This window comes from Colobus angolensis, unplaced genomic scaffold (assembly GCF_000951035.1).
Source record: "Colobus angolensis palliatus isolate OR3802 unplaced genomic scaffold, Cang.pa_1.0 Scaffold411, whole genome shotgun sequence".
In the NCBI taxonomy this organism is placed as follows: Eukaryota; Metazoa; Chordata; class Mammalia; order Primates; family Cercopithecidae; genus Colobus; species Colobus angolensis.
The window spans coordinates 606,022-620,622 of record NW_012117500.1 but is presented as its reverse complement, the minus strand read 5'-3'; the positions used below and the strand labels follow the sequence as shown (position 1 = coordinate 620,622).

The 14,601-nt window shown below is 37.9% G+C and overlaps 1 pseudogene across 1 annotated transcript; it reads left to right on the top strand.

The window, feature by feature from the left end:
* The first annotated feature begins 9,830 nt into the window (after positions 1 to 9,830).
* On the top strand, positions 9,831 to 11,098 carry LOC105521884 (annotated as a pseudogene). The gene has a single exon (XR_001003351.1). The product of XR_001003351.1 is annotated as a eukaryotic translation initiation factor 2 subunit 2 pseudogene (transcript).
* The last annotated feature ends 3,503 nt before the right edge of the window (positions 11,099 to 14,601 follow it).

Genomic DNA, 14,601 nt, shown 5'->3' with positions numbered 1-14,601 from the left:
ACATTTTTCAGGCATCCACTATGTGCTCAGAACATCCCTTTGTCAGAAGACACCAAGGCTGCCTTTTGAAAAGTTAAGGCCACTCTTAGCCACTCACATACTGTCCTCTGGTCCCTTCCATTATTTCCTGCATTATTTAAACACAGTTTTGTTTCCTCTGAAAGATTTTGTGGTACATGTGCACACAGACTGATATATGCACATCCCACAAAGCAGTATTCACAAATCAGGATAATCAGTGAGCAGTCCTGCCAATGGAGACACACATCAGCACTCCACTGACTTCCATCCCAGGGGCCTCTAATCAGTATGAATAAGCCCAGACGTGCACAGAAGAAACCTTTTCTGTGAAATAAATACTTGACTCAAGAGCAAGAGTAGCCACACGTAAGGTGCTCCTGATGGGAAGGTTGAGACACTAAATCATTGATGCCTGATGGTGTGGAAGCTCAGGTTCAGCAATGTGTGCCTCATCTTACTCCTATCCTTTCTGTCTTTCTTCTCCTGCTATTTACATGATTGAACCAGAGATTGCAAATTAAACTGGTGGCTCAGATGTTAGTTCTAGCCAGCAGATGGCCAGAAGGATATAATAATGTGTTTTGAATTAGTTGCTAGAAAGAGATTAAACATGAAAATCTGAAATTCTAGATTCCCTCCTCAGTCATTCAACCTACCTAGCCCCAGGATGCATCTTACCTTGAAACCCTGGTGCTGTATTGGTCTGTGTCTTAAAGACACAGACTCCTATTTATGCACCCTCTTTAGGAGCACTGGGACTAAAAAACAAAGCCCTTTTCTAGCAACTCTTTTATTGGCAGAGCCTTCATCTGGCTGACAAATCATTGCAAAACATTTATTACAATTCCCCATTTTCCCCAAGTCCCATAGATCCACCTGGCCCTTTTAGTCAGAGCATGACAAAAAGGGCAGGAAGCAGCCACTTGGGATTTTATAGGAAGCAAGCATGAGAGAGAGCCAGTTCTCCTTCCACCAAACTGCTTCATTAAATAATTCATTTAACGACTTCTGCCAAGACCCTGTTGCTGCTTAATTACTTGCTTGCTTTCTTCTTCTCTCTCTTTTCAACCTCCTTTTTAATTGAAAATCCAAGCCAGGCTTGTCACAGCCCGGGAAGTCAGATTACTTAGAGACATCTTCTGACTCTGTCTCATTAGGTGTCCAGCCACTGAAAAATGTATGACGGTTGGAGAAAAGAATAAAGAAGGAAACAAATGTGAAAAAGTAGATTTACCAACAATGTCTAATGAAGAAAACAACACTTGGAAACCCAACTCGATTTTCTATTTAACAAGGAAAGCAATAAACCGCAGTCATACAAACGAACTGGGAGCCTAGGAATGATTTCTGGTAAACGAGGGTTGGACTGCTTGGTAGAATCAGTTAATAGGGAAGAAAAACAACAGGGTGTAGACACAGCCGGTAAATCACTGTTGTCTGAAGAGGGTGTGAGACCGAATGGGAATCTAAAATCTGTGCTGTAGGAACAGGAAACAGGGACCCATCTGAGCAATTTAAATCAGAAATAGAAACTCAGCGTTATGGCAGTAGAAAGAAGCTTTGAATTATATTCAAACGTATGGATTTCAGGCTGGGTTCTCAAGATACCTCGTCAGTGAGGATGTCCAGAAGTAGCCAGAACAGATGCACTTTGGATCCCACAGCCCAATATCATGCTTCCCATATAGATTTCCAGAAAGTATTTTCTTCAAAATAAGCTGTTTATTCTAAAAACACTAAAAGAAACATAAAAACATTTGGAATCAAATGCAAACTGTTTGAATGTAAATCAATCTGGAATCAGGTGGCCTTGTTCTAGATCCCCAATTTTTTTTTTTCTTTTTTTTTTTTTTTGCATGAAGCCCTACATATGATTACCCAAGTGACTGCTGTTCTTTCTGTTTTGGGGGGCTCAGTTTCTTTCACTGTAAAACAGAGTTCGGAGAAGTTGGAAGGTGTGCTGGAGACATCTCTCCTGGAGGGCACACAAGGTGCCTAGTTAAGCAGAAGTTCTGTGCTTTTCTGGTATCTAGAGGTTATGAGGTTTCAGCTCTCAGATCAATTTTTCTTTTTTACAATGAACAGGAAGTGCAGATTGATGCAATTAACTCAAAGTCCTTCATTTCTGGGCTGAGAACCATGGGATAAAGGATGGAAGCAATCATGAGAGCAGCTTAGGTCTGCTGCTGAGGAAATGAATGATGCAGAGGCCCTAGGAAGAGCTCCCTTTTCCCCCTATGCAGCACCATCACCCCACCCCCCAGGCCCAAAGTTAGTGCTAGGCAATCTGGTCAAAACCCTGACCTTACTCCTCATAATAGTTTGATAAGAATTAATTTCAGAAGCAGCACACGGTGCAGTAAGTGCACATACTTTAAAAATGAAATTGAATAGAATGGCTTAGAATAAAAAGGAGCAATCTCATTCCCAGGCCTTTCTTTGCTTTCCTAGTTTTTTGGGTAATTTCCACCATAGTGCTAAAGAATACATTTTCTACTTCTTACTCCTGATGTATCAGCTTTAGACATTACTGACTCTGCCAAAAAAAAAAAAAAGATAGGGTTTTGATGTATTCACACTATTCTCCAACTCTCCGCTTTCCATTTTTTAACAGTTTTATTATAACTATTCCATGGGTTTATTTTTGTAAATATGTTTGTCTCTCTTTCTAATGTTAAATAAAATATTTTAATCTATACCCTACTACATCTGCTGTAGGCACTATTTCTTGATTCCCTTCTATGTGAGCTATTGTGATTTATACTATTAAAGTAAAACAAAATGGAGGCCACAGTTTACATATAACATATAACCATGCAATAAAAACTTAAGTCATCCTGATTTCCCCAAAATGCTTGCTCTAATCATAAATGAAACTCAAAATGTAAGCTTTAAATTCTGGTCAGCAGGATTCAGGAAAGTTAAGCCATTCAGCTATAAATAGATCCTCCTAAACAGCTCTACTTGCCCTAAAAAGAATGTTAATGTTAAACAATCATGAAAAAGGTTAAAATACTTTCTCCTTTATGCTTTATAAACTGTGCTGGAACTGCTGCAAGCAAAGCTTTCTACACTTGGTTTGAGGCCTCCCAGTTCTTGAATTGTTCTTTTGTATGCACAATAAACTTTTACAGTTTACCAACTTGATCTGATTTTGTTTTTGACAGCGACCTCATCTTCCCTTAAACTTCCCAACTTTTACCTACCAACTTCTACCGCCTTATATATCAGCGTTAACATTGTCAAATATGGTAACAGAAACTGTGTTATAATCATAATTAAGACTTTTGAGTACTGCCCAGAGGTTGAGTCTTAGAATTAAAACTAATAAACAGTGTTTGCATTACTACGTCATAGCTAAGTAAGAAGCTAAAGCTATTGTTCCATCACTCTGATATTATAATCCTTATACAACTAGAGAGAGAACAGTCTTAGTGTATTCCTCTTTCTCCTACCCATCGATAGACAGAAAACCATGCCACAGCTTCATTTTCTTCATAGTCTGACTGTGACCTTCTGTTACATTTCTGTGTGACTCCTGGTGTCTCTGTCTTTGAATTTCATTCTTTGGAAAAAAAAAAAAACACACATCTTTCATATAATAGCAGGAACATCTTCCTCATATTTGCCAATTGCATTTTTTAGTTGGGATCCATTCCAATCTTAGAAGACAAGCTAGTCAAGTTTGTGGGTTTTTTTCTTCTTTTTTTAAATTTGTGTAAGTGTAAGTGGTACAAGTGCAGTTTTGTTACATGGATATACTGCATAGTGGTAAAGTTTGAACTTTTAGTGTAGCCATCACCTAAATAATGTTTCCTATTCTAATTTAGAGGAGTGTTGTATAGCTGTATCTTGGGATTTTTGTTCATTGGATTTCTGGCTTAATTCCACAGTTTCTTGCTTCCTATGTCATTCTATGTTTGGCGGGTTTCAGCCTAGGTTTATTGAAGTACATCTTTAAGTAACTTCCTTAAAAATGGTTCTGGGATGTAAACTCTGAGATTTTGCATTTAAAAATGTCTCATACTTAATTGCCAGAACAGCTGGAAAGGGAATTTAAGGTTCAGAATTATTTTTCCTGTAACTTCTAATGCATAGTTTCATTATCTTATGACATCTGGAATTACTAAGAAAAACAATCTAAAACTTGTATGATCTTTTTTCTGAGTATAGCTTTATGAGTATCAACTTCCTCTTGTTTTACTTTTAAGATCTACATAATTTTATTAACCTCATGTATTAGTCCATTTTCATGCTGCTGATAAAGACATACCCAAGACTGGGCAATTTACAAAAGAAAGAGGTTTAATTGGGCTTACAGTTCCACGTGGCTGGAGAAGCCTCACAATCATGACGGAAGGCAAGGAAGAGCAAGTCACATCTTACATGGATTGCAGCAGGCAAAGAGAGAGATTGTGCAGGGGAATTCCTCTGTATAAAACCATCAGATCTTAGGAGAGTTACTCACTATCATGAGAACATGGGAAAGGCTTGCCCCATGATTCGATTACTTTCCACTGGGTCCCTCCCACAACACGTGGGAACTCAAGATGAGATTTGGGTGGGGACACAGACAAACCATATCACCTCCCTATCTCAGTGAGAGTTTTCATTTTAGTGTCATGATTTTCCTTAGCTCCAAGAATGTTATGCCTCTTATTGCTTCGATAATTCCCTCCTTTTCAATCCTCTTTCAGGAAATTCTATTAATCAAAAGTTGAACCTCTTAGACTGACACTCCATAGCAGCAATGTCCAATAGAAATATAAGCTATAAATGAGAGCTCCATATGTAACTAAATTTTCTTGTGGCCACATCAAAAAATATAAAAAGAAAGGGGTAAGAATAATTGCAATCAATTTCATATAGCTTTTTAAATATATTAATATATTCAAAATATTATTTCCATATTTAATCAACAAAAATATTGAGATATTTTACATTCTTAATTTGTATTGCCTTTGAAATCTGGGGTATATTTAACAATTACAGCACATTTTACTGCAGACTAACAACATTTCAATTTTTCAATGGCCATATGTGGCTAATGGCTCCCATATTTGACACTGCAGATCTATAGCATGTATGTCTTCTTCCATATTTCTTTGTCTTTTTTCTCTACGTTATGGCACAGTACCCAAAGTTTATCTTTAATTCTCATACTAAATGTTTTATTTCTGTAATCACTTGGAATTTCTCTGAACTTTTTTGTTCTCTTATTACTTTTAGTTGAAAAATACAATGTAGGCCATTTAGTTCTTGTTTAATAAATTCAGTATCTTCTCACATCTGTGCACACTCGTTGCTGATTTTATTGTTTTGCTCTGCATTAGGTTTCTTCTGTTCCAGTTATTTCTCTTCTGGCATCAGTTTTTATATTTGTTTACTTTGACCTTCATACTCCTGCTGATCTTTGTATGTTTATACCTAAAAGTAAGGGATTCAGTTGGCTAATCTAGGCAGGAAATGTAGGTCTTTTCTACTCAGCACATAAACATGGGCAGGGAGCTGGTTGTTACGCTAAGTACAAGGAGGAAATCATGGCCATCGGCAACCTTACTTCCCCAAAGGGATTTCGGTTTGTTCAGGAATGGGTCCTATGATTTTTAACTGGCACAAAATGGTAGACTACCTAACTCTGTATGCTACATATAGAGGATATGTATTGAGGTTGAGAGAGGCACTAACTCACAGCGTTTTCAAATTTGCACTTTCTGTTAACTCCACTCTATCCCCTACTTCTCACTCTGCTTCCGCTCATTTTGAGCCCCAGAATCTTTTTCCACATGAATAGCTTTGGCTCTATTTATCAATATGCTTTCTAGAAAAGCCTAAGATGGAGATTTTAATGCAAGTGACTTATTAGGAAACTGGTCTTTGGAGAAAGAAAGTGAAGATGGCAGGATTAGGACAGGAGAAGGCACTAAATACGTTGTGGTCTCAGCTGGAGCCTGGCTTCAACCTGACACCCTAGAGAGCAGAGGAACAGGAATGGCCTGGGGTAGTTGTGAGACTTTAACACATTCGCAGCAGCTGGTGGAAAGACATAGCTTTGGTTAAATTGATCTGGAAGGGTCACCAACAGCTTCTACTGCATGAGATTTTTTTTTTAAAGTACTTTTCTGTTATTTTAATGCATTTGAAAGAGCAAGGATAGATATATGTGTTCAGAGTGCCATCTTAAGCCAATAGTCCCTTGGTAACATTTTGGAAAGGTTTGTTCTTTCCGCTAAGAAAGAAAAGTGCTTGAATAGTATGTTGAAAACTGTTATTCAGAGAAACAGATGTAAATTTCAGAATATCCCAGTTCTTCTAGGAAAGAAAGTGATGGCAGTGAAGAATCAACAAACGTGTTGCCTACTTACTATAATGTTTGTCCTTTTCCATTATGTGGTACCACTTAATCTCACACTACGATCTTTATTCTTAACCAATGAGCAAACTGAGACTCTATAATAGTGTCTTTGTAGAGATTTTGTAGTATATAATAGAATTGAACAGGGGCCTCACTCTTTATTCTTTAACCTAATTGCTACCATACCATCAGTCTCTCTGAAATGGGCAACTGCACCTTGATTTAGTAGCAAGTAGAAATGGGCAACTGCACCTTGATTTAGTTGTGTATGCTGAAATTCTGATAGAGGAGATGCTGTCTCTCTCACCAAATAATTGTACATCTCCATGATTCCCTCTTATTTTAAAAAGAAAGCAAAGAATCTTCATCCCATATCACATGCTAAGCATTTACATATAGTCTTTCATTTAATTCTCTAAACAACCTTGTGAATTACTCATTTTTGTTACAACACTTCAAATTCTGAAAGACTAAGTAGCATGCTTAAAGTAAAACAGGTAGTAAATATGGGAGCTAGAATTTAAATGCCAACCTTTGTAATCCCAAACTCATGCTTTTTATTAATGATCAAGTAGGCACTAATTTAAGAGTTTGAAAATGGCCATTGGTTGGTACTATTCCTTCTGAAACTATTCCAATCAATAGTAAAAGAGGGAATCCTCCCTAACTCATTTTATGAGGCCAACATCATCCTCATACCAAAGCCTGGAAGAAACACAACAAAAAAAGAGAATTTTAGACCAATATCCCTGATGAACATCGATGCAAAAATCCTCAGTAAAATACTGGCAAATTGAATCCAGCAGCACATCAAAAAGCTTGTCCACCATGATCAAGTGGGCTTCATCCCTGGGATGCAAGGGGGTTCAATATACACAAATCAATAAATGTAATCCAGCATATAAACAGAACCAAAGACGAAAACCACATGATTATCTCAATAGATGCAGAAAAGGCCTTTGACAAAATTCAACAGCCTTTCATGCTAAACACTCTCAACAAATTCGGTACTGATGGAACGTATCTCAAAATAATAAGAGCTATTTATGACAAACCCACAGCCAATATTATACTGAATGGGCAAAAACTGGAAAAATTCCTTCTGAAAACTGGCACAAGACAGGGATGCCCTCTCTCACCACTCCTATTCAACATAGTGTTGGAAGTTCTGGCCAGGCCAATCAGGCAAGAGAAAGAAATAAAGGGTATTCAATTAGGAAAAGAGGAAGTAAAATTGTCCCTGTTTGCAGATGACACGATTGCATATTTAGAAAACCCCATCGTCTCAGCCCAAAATCTCCTTAAGCTGATAAGCAACTTCAGCAAAGTCTCAGGATACAAAATCAATACGCAAAAATCACAAGCATTCTTATACACCAATAACAGACAAACAGAGAGCCAAATAATGAGTGAACTCCCATTCACAATTGCTTCAAAGAGAATAAAATACCTAGGAATCCAACTTACAAGGGATGTGAAGGACCTCTTCAAGGAGAACTACAAACCATTGCTCAACGAAATAAAAGAGGACACAAACAAATGGAAGAACATTCCATGCTCATGGACAGAAAGAATCAATATCGTGAAAATGGCCATACTGCCCAAGGCAATTTAAAGATTCAATGCCATCCCCATTAAGCTACCAATGAGTTTCTTCACGGAATTGGAAAAAACTACTTCAAAATTCATATGGAATGAAAAAAGAGCCCGCATTGCCAAGACAATCCTAAGCAAAAAGAACAAAGCTGGAGGCACCACGCTACCTGACTTCAAACTAGACTACAAGGCTACAGTAACCAAAACAGCACAGTACTAGTACCAAAACAGAGATACAGACCAATGGAACAGAACAGAGCCCTCAGAAATATTACCACACATCTACCACCATCTGATCTTTCACAAAATTGACAAAAACAAGAAATGGGGAAATGATTCCCTATTTAATAAATGGTGCTGGGAAAACTGGCTAGCCATAAGTAGAAAGCTGAAACTGGATCCTTTCCTTACACTTTATACAAAAATTAATTCAAGATGAATTAGAGACTTAAATGTTAAACCTAAAACCATAAAAACTGTAGAAGAAAACCTAGGATCTAGTTAGCTTCTAAAGAGCTTTTGCACAGCAAAAGAAACTACCATCAGAGTGAACAGGCAACAGGCAACCTACAGAATGGGAGAAAATTTTTGCTATCTACTCATCTGACAAAGGGCTAATATCCAGAATCTACAAAGAACTTAAACAAATTTACCAGAAAAAATCAAAAGACTCCATCAAAAAGTGGGCAAAGGATATGAACAGACAAAAGAAGACATTTATGCAGCCAACAGACACATGAAAAAATGCTCATTGTCACTGGCCATCAGAGAAATGCAAATCAAAACCACAATGAGATACCATCTCACACCAGTTAGAATGGCAATCATTAAAAAGTCAGGAAACAACAGGTGCTGGAGAGGATGTGGAGAAATAGGGACACTTTTACACTGTTGGTGGGACTGTAAACTAGTTCAACCATTGTGGAAGACAGTGTGGCAATTCCTCAAGGATCTAGAACTAGAAATACCATTTGACCCAGTCATCCCATTACTGGGTATATACCCAAAGGATTATAAATCATGCTGCTATAAAGCCACATGCACATGTATGTTTATTGCAGCACTATTCACAATAGCAGACTTGGAACCAACCCAAATGTCCATCAGTGACAGACTGGATTAAACAAATGTCACACATATACACCATGGAATACTATGCAGCCATAAAAAAGGATGCGTTCATGTCCTTTGTAGGGACATACATGCAGCTGGAAACCACTATTCTCAGCAAACTATTGCAAGGACAGAAAACCAAACACCGCATGTTCTCATTCATAGGTGGGAACTGAACAATGAGAACAATTGGACACAGGAAGGGGAACATCACACACCGGGGCCTGTTGTGGGGTCAGGAGAGGAGGGAGGGATAGCATTAGGAGATACACCTAATGTAAATGATGAGTTAATGGGTGCAGCACATCAACGTGGCACATGTATACATATGTAACAAACCTGCACGTTGTGCACATGTAGCCTAGAAGATAAAGTATAATTTAAAAAAATAAAAATAGGCATTTCCAACGCTTGGAGGAGAGGGCGGGGTGTCGTTCCCTTTAGCTGATGCAAGAGCCTAGTGCGGTGGTGGGAGAGGTATGGGCAGGAGCAGCGCTGCTCCTGCCGGGGCCTGGGGCTGACCCGTCTGACTTCCCATCTGTGCTGAGCCCACTTGAGCTGCAGCCATGTCTGGGGACGAGAGACGGAGTTTTACCATGTTAGCCAGTATGGTCTTGTCTCCTGACCTCGTGATCCGCCCTTCTCAGCCTCCCAAAGTACTGGGATTACAGGCGTGAGTTACCGCGCCCAGACTCCTGCAGTTTCTACTCTATCAGGTGTCTGCCCTATGATTTTTTTATCTTATTATGAGCAAGAAGAAAAATAAGAAGAAACCTTTTATGTTAGATGAGGAAGGGGATACCCAAACAGAGGAAACCCAGCCTTCAGAAACAAAAGAAGTGGAGCCAGAGCCAACTGAGGACAAGATTTGGAAGCTGATGAAGAGGACACTACGAAAAAAGATGCTTCTGATGATCTAGATGACCTGAACTTCTTTAATCAAAAGAAAAAGAAGAAAAAAACTGAAAAGGTATTTAATGTTGATGAAGCTGAAGAAGGTGTAAAGGATCTTAAGATTGAAAGTGATATTCAAGAACCAACTGAACCAGAGGATGACCTTGACATTATGCTTGGCAATAAAAAGAAGAAAAAGAAGAATGTTAAGTTCCCAGATAAGGTTGAAATATTAGAGAAAGATGAAGCTCTAGAAGATGAAGACAGCAAAAAAGATGATGATATTTCATTCAGTAATCAGACAGGCCCTACTTGGGCAGGCTCAGAAAGAGACTACACATAGGAGGAGCTGCTGAATCGAGCGTTCAACATCATGAGGGAAAAGAATCCAGATATGGTTGCTGGGAAGAAAAGGAAATTTGTCATGAAACCTCCACAGGTTGTCCGAGTAGGAACCAAGAAAACTTCTTTTGTCAACTTTACAGGTATCTGTAAACTATTACATCGTCAGCCCAAACATCTCCTTGCATTTTTGTTGGCTGAATTGGGTACAAGTGGTTCTGTAGATGGTAATAACCAACTTGTAATCAAAGGAAGATTCCAACAGAAACAGAAAATGTCTTGAGAAGATATATCAAGGAATATGTCACTTGTCACACATGCCGATCACTGGACACAATCCTACAGTAGGACATGCGACTCTATTTCCTACAGTGCGAAACTTATCATTCTAGATGTTCTGTTGCCAGTATCAAAACCGGCTTCCAGGCTGCCATGGGCAAGCGAGCACAGCTCCGTGCCAAAGCTAACTAATTTGCTAATCACTGATTTTGCAAAGCATGTTGTGGAGATGTGGCTGGACAGGTTTGCCATCAGAGTGGATATACCGTTGTATTAAAAACAAGATAAAAAAGCTGCCAAGATTTTTGGCGAGTGGTTGGTTGGTCTGAAGTCCTTGCAAGACACTGATGTTCAAGCTGTTGACATACTCACTGCCTACTTTCACACCTGTTAGAGAAACGTGATACAGGGTAAGCAGGTGCTTTTTAAAAATCGTTCATAGACTTCTGTAAAATGTAAGATAAATTAAAGTTATCATAACAGTGATTCTTTCAAAAATAAATAAATAAACAAATAAAAATAAGTTAGTATTTTCCACTTTAAAAAAAAAAGATGGGTTACAAACAGAACCTATTTCATAAGGCTGCTGTAAGGATTAAATAAGAAAATTATCTAAATCAGAATTCCTGGCACATCCTAAATGCTCAATAAATATTAGATACTATAATTATCTTTCATAAAAAAAAATGCCCGTTGGTGTTCTTCGGATCTAATTAGGCCCACACAACACCAAATTCAATCAGTTCATTAAATTTGTTTATTTCAAGTTTTAATATTGACAGAATATGCCCAAACACAACATTATTAAAAACTAAACAGTTTAATCATTCATATTCTCCCTGAGGGTACTATTCTTGACAGTTAGCTATAGTCTACTAGCAAAACAGAAACAAATTCAACCACTGCCATTCATCTTCCCGGAGACTGACAGTAGGGAGAATAGTAAGATTTTCTACTTATTTTATGCACCCATTTTCTTGCTAGCAAACACAAGTTACCTACCCCAAGTCACTTCTTTCAGTGCCAGGTAGATCCAACTATGAAACATTCACATCACATCGATCTCTCATCAACCTTGAGAACATGTCATCGGTAAATATTAAGAGATTATTTCTAATATCATCTTCTTTGGGGCATATCACAGATAAGATACACTCTTTCAGGAATTAGGTCGGTAGATGGTTACTCAAACCCTCTCATTAGAACCTTGCTTTCAAATAAATTCAATGCAAAAAATGAACAAACGAAAACTTTTACACTTTTCCAGAGCTTAGACTTGAAATCTTGCAGAATGTATCAATAGCTCTTTTCACAAGCCCATGAGGATTTAACCCTCCTTACATTCTTTATGATTAATACATTTACTGAAGGATTAGGTCTCTAAATGGTTTTTAAATCCCAGAGGAAGGTAAGAAACTCATAAAATAAAATAATAATTCCTGGATTTTAGTAGACCAAAACATTTATTCCAAGGAATGATACCCAAATGATAAAATAATATCCCTGGGCAAATTTCAGTGATTGCATCAGGAGAAGAGCAAAGAATGGTTCCAATATGTGAATATGTTAAGTTCAATTTCATCTAATTGAGAGATTACTACTTTTTTTTTTTGAGACAGAGTCCCACTCTGTCCCCCTGGCTGCAATGCAGTGCCACTATGTCGGCTCACTGCAATCTCTGTCTCCTGGGTTCAAGCAATTCTCCTACTTTAGCTTCCAACATGCCCGGCTAATTTTTGTATTTTTTTTTTTTTTTTTTTTTTTTTTTTTTTTTTTTTTTTTTGAGACGGAGTCTCGCGCCCAGGCTGGAGTGCAGTGGCCGGATCTCAGCTCACTGCAAGCTCCGCCTCCTGGGTTTACGCCATTCTCCTGCCTCAGCCTCCCAAGTAGCTGGGACTACAGGCGCCCGCCAAATCTCCCGGCTAGTTTTTTGTATTTTTTAGTAGAGACAGGGTTTCACTGTGTTAGCCAGGATGGTCTCGATCTCCTGACCTCATGATCCGCCCGTCTCGGCCTCCCGGGGTTTTGCCATATTGGTCAGGCTGGTCTCAACCTCCTGACCTCAGGTGATCCACCCGCCTTGGCCTCCCAAAGTGCTGGGATCACAGGCGTGAGCCACCGCGCCGGCCGAGATTACTCCTTTTTGTACCCAGAGAGTCAGGAATTGGTGTGAGCTCCAGTTGAGTTCACTGAGCAGAAGAAGCCACGAAAGGCAAATTATCACTAGAAAAGCCAGTGTAATCACACAGTACTATTCTCATTAAGCACCCTATCACTTTCTGCAGGGACTTCTTCTACAGCTATGTTTAATTCATGTATTAAAAGTAATGCCTACCTAACAATAAGAGAAGTGATAACTAAAACTATCGTAATTCCCTTTGTGTATACAATACTGGGACTGAATGGACATAATTCCCCAATTCTATACTAAATAATACTAGGACCAAGAATAAATGACTTGCTGGCTTGCTCCAGGAAATACAATACCTGGAGGTTAAGTCTGTTTGCCAATCAATCAGCTAACTCGTCAAAACAGGTTCCTCATCAAGACTTACTTCCAGCCTCTCTTCTCCCTATTGCCATCAAACTAAAGCTGTTATGTCATAAACTCGACTCAGCCCTAACCAGTTCCAACCCTGCAAGACCTACCTTAAAGTTACCCCTTTCAGACTTTAAAACCCTATAAATACCCTGCCCTAATTTCCCATGACTCTGTCAAGGCAGTATTTTTTCTTGGTGCAGTAAATCTGATAAATTTACCTGTTTTACCAGGGGTCAATAGTCAATAGTAGTTACAGCCTTGATTGGGAACCTACAGTGTGCCAGGTGCCACGCTAGGTGCTTTATATACATTATTTCTAATCTTAGCAACAACTCCTCAAGTTAATGTTTTTTATAATGCACAAAGAAGAAACTGAGACTCAGGAATGTTGGTAAACTGCCCCAACTATACAAATAAGAAGTGGCAGATACAGAGGTCATCTTGAGTCTGGCTTCAAAAACTTTTGGTAGCTCACAAGTCATTTTGAAGATAAGCACAGAAAGTTACCTCCCCGTCTCTTCCTTACCCTAAAAGTAATTCCATATGCATCAATGATTAAAATGTAAAAGAATTTGTTATTTCATTCTTCTATTAGATTTTACTTATCTAAAATCATTATTTTATCATTTTAATGGTAACTGCAGATAATGATACATTTTTCACCTATTACAATCTTATTAAATTTAGTACTTTTCAATTTCCCAGGAAAACAAAAAACTTCAGAACTCTTCAACTCCATTTACTTCCTTTCATTTTATGCATTATTATTATGGTCATGAATTTTAATTCTTTAAATAGTTTAAGCTACATAAGATATTACTATTCTATATGGTCAATATTTATTTTTATTGGCCCACAAATGTAATCTTTTCAGTCATCTTTCTTTTCTAAAATTGTGAGCTTCCATCTGGGATAGTTTTCCTTCTGCTTGAAAAACACCCTTTAATGTTTTCTTCACTGTCAGGTGGATGATAACATAGTCCCTTAGTTTTGGTGTTTGAACATTCCTTTATTTTGCCTGAAATTTGAAGAAAATTTTCATTTAGTGTAAAATTTAAGGTATCTATAGTCTTTCATCAATTTGAAGATATCATTCCATTGCCTTATTATTTCTGTAGAGAAGTCAGCAGAAATCAAAGCTGGTCTTATTTTTTCTATTTTGAAAAAAAAATCCGTCCTTTTCCTCTGGCTCTTTTAAATATCTTCTCTTTGTTTTGAATTTCCATAAGTTTTACTATTATGTACCTAGCTTTCGTTTACTTTTTATTTTGCTTTGGGTCCACTGTTATTGTGGCCTGATGTTTTTCTTTGTCATGTGAAAATTCTGACCATTATCTCATTAGTTATTGCTTCTGAACTAGTCTCTCTTCATTCCTTCTAATATTCCAAGTGTATATGTCATAAGTCTCATATATACTTTTTAATACTTTAAATCCTTTTGTTTCTTTGTTCTTTAACT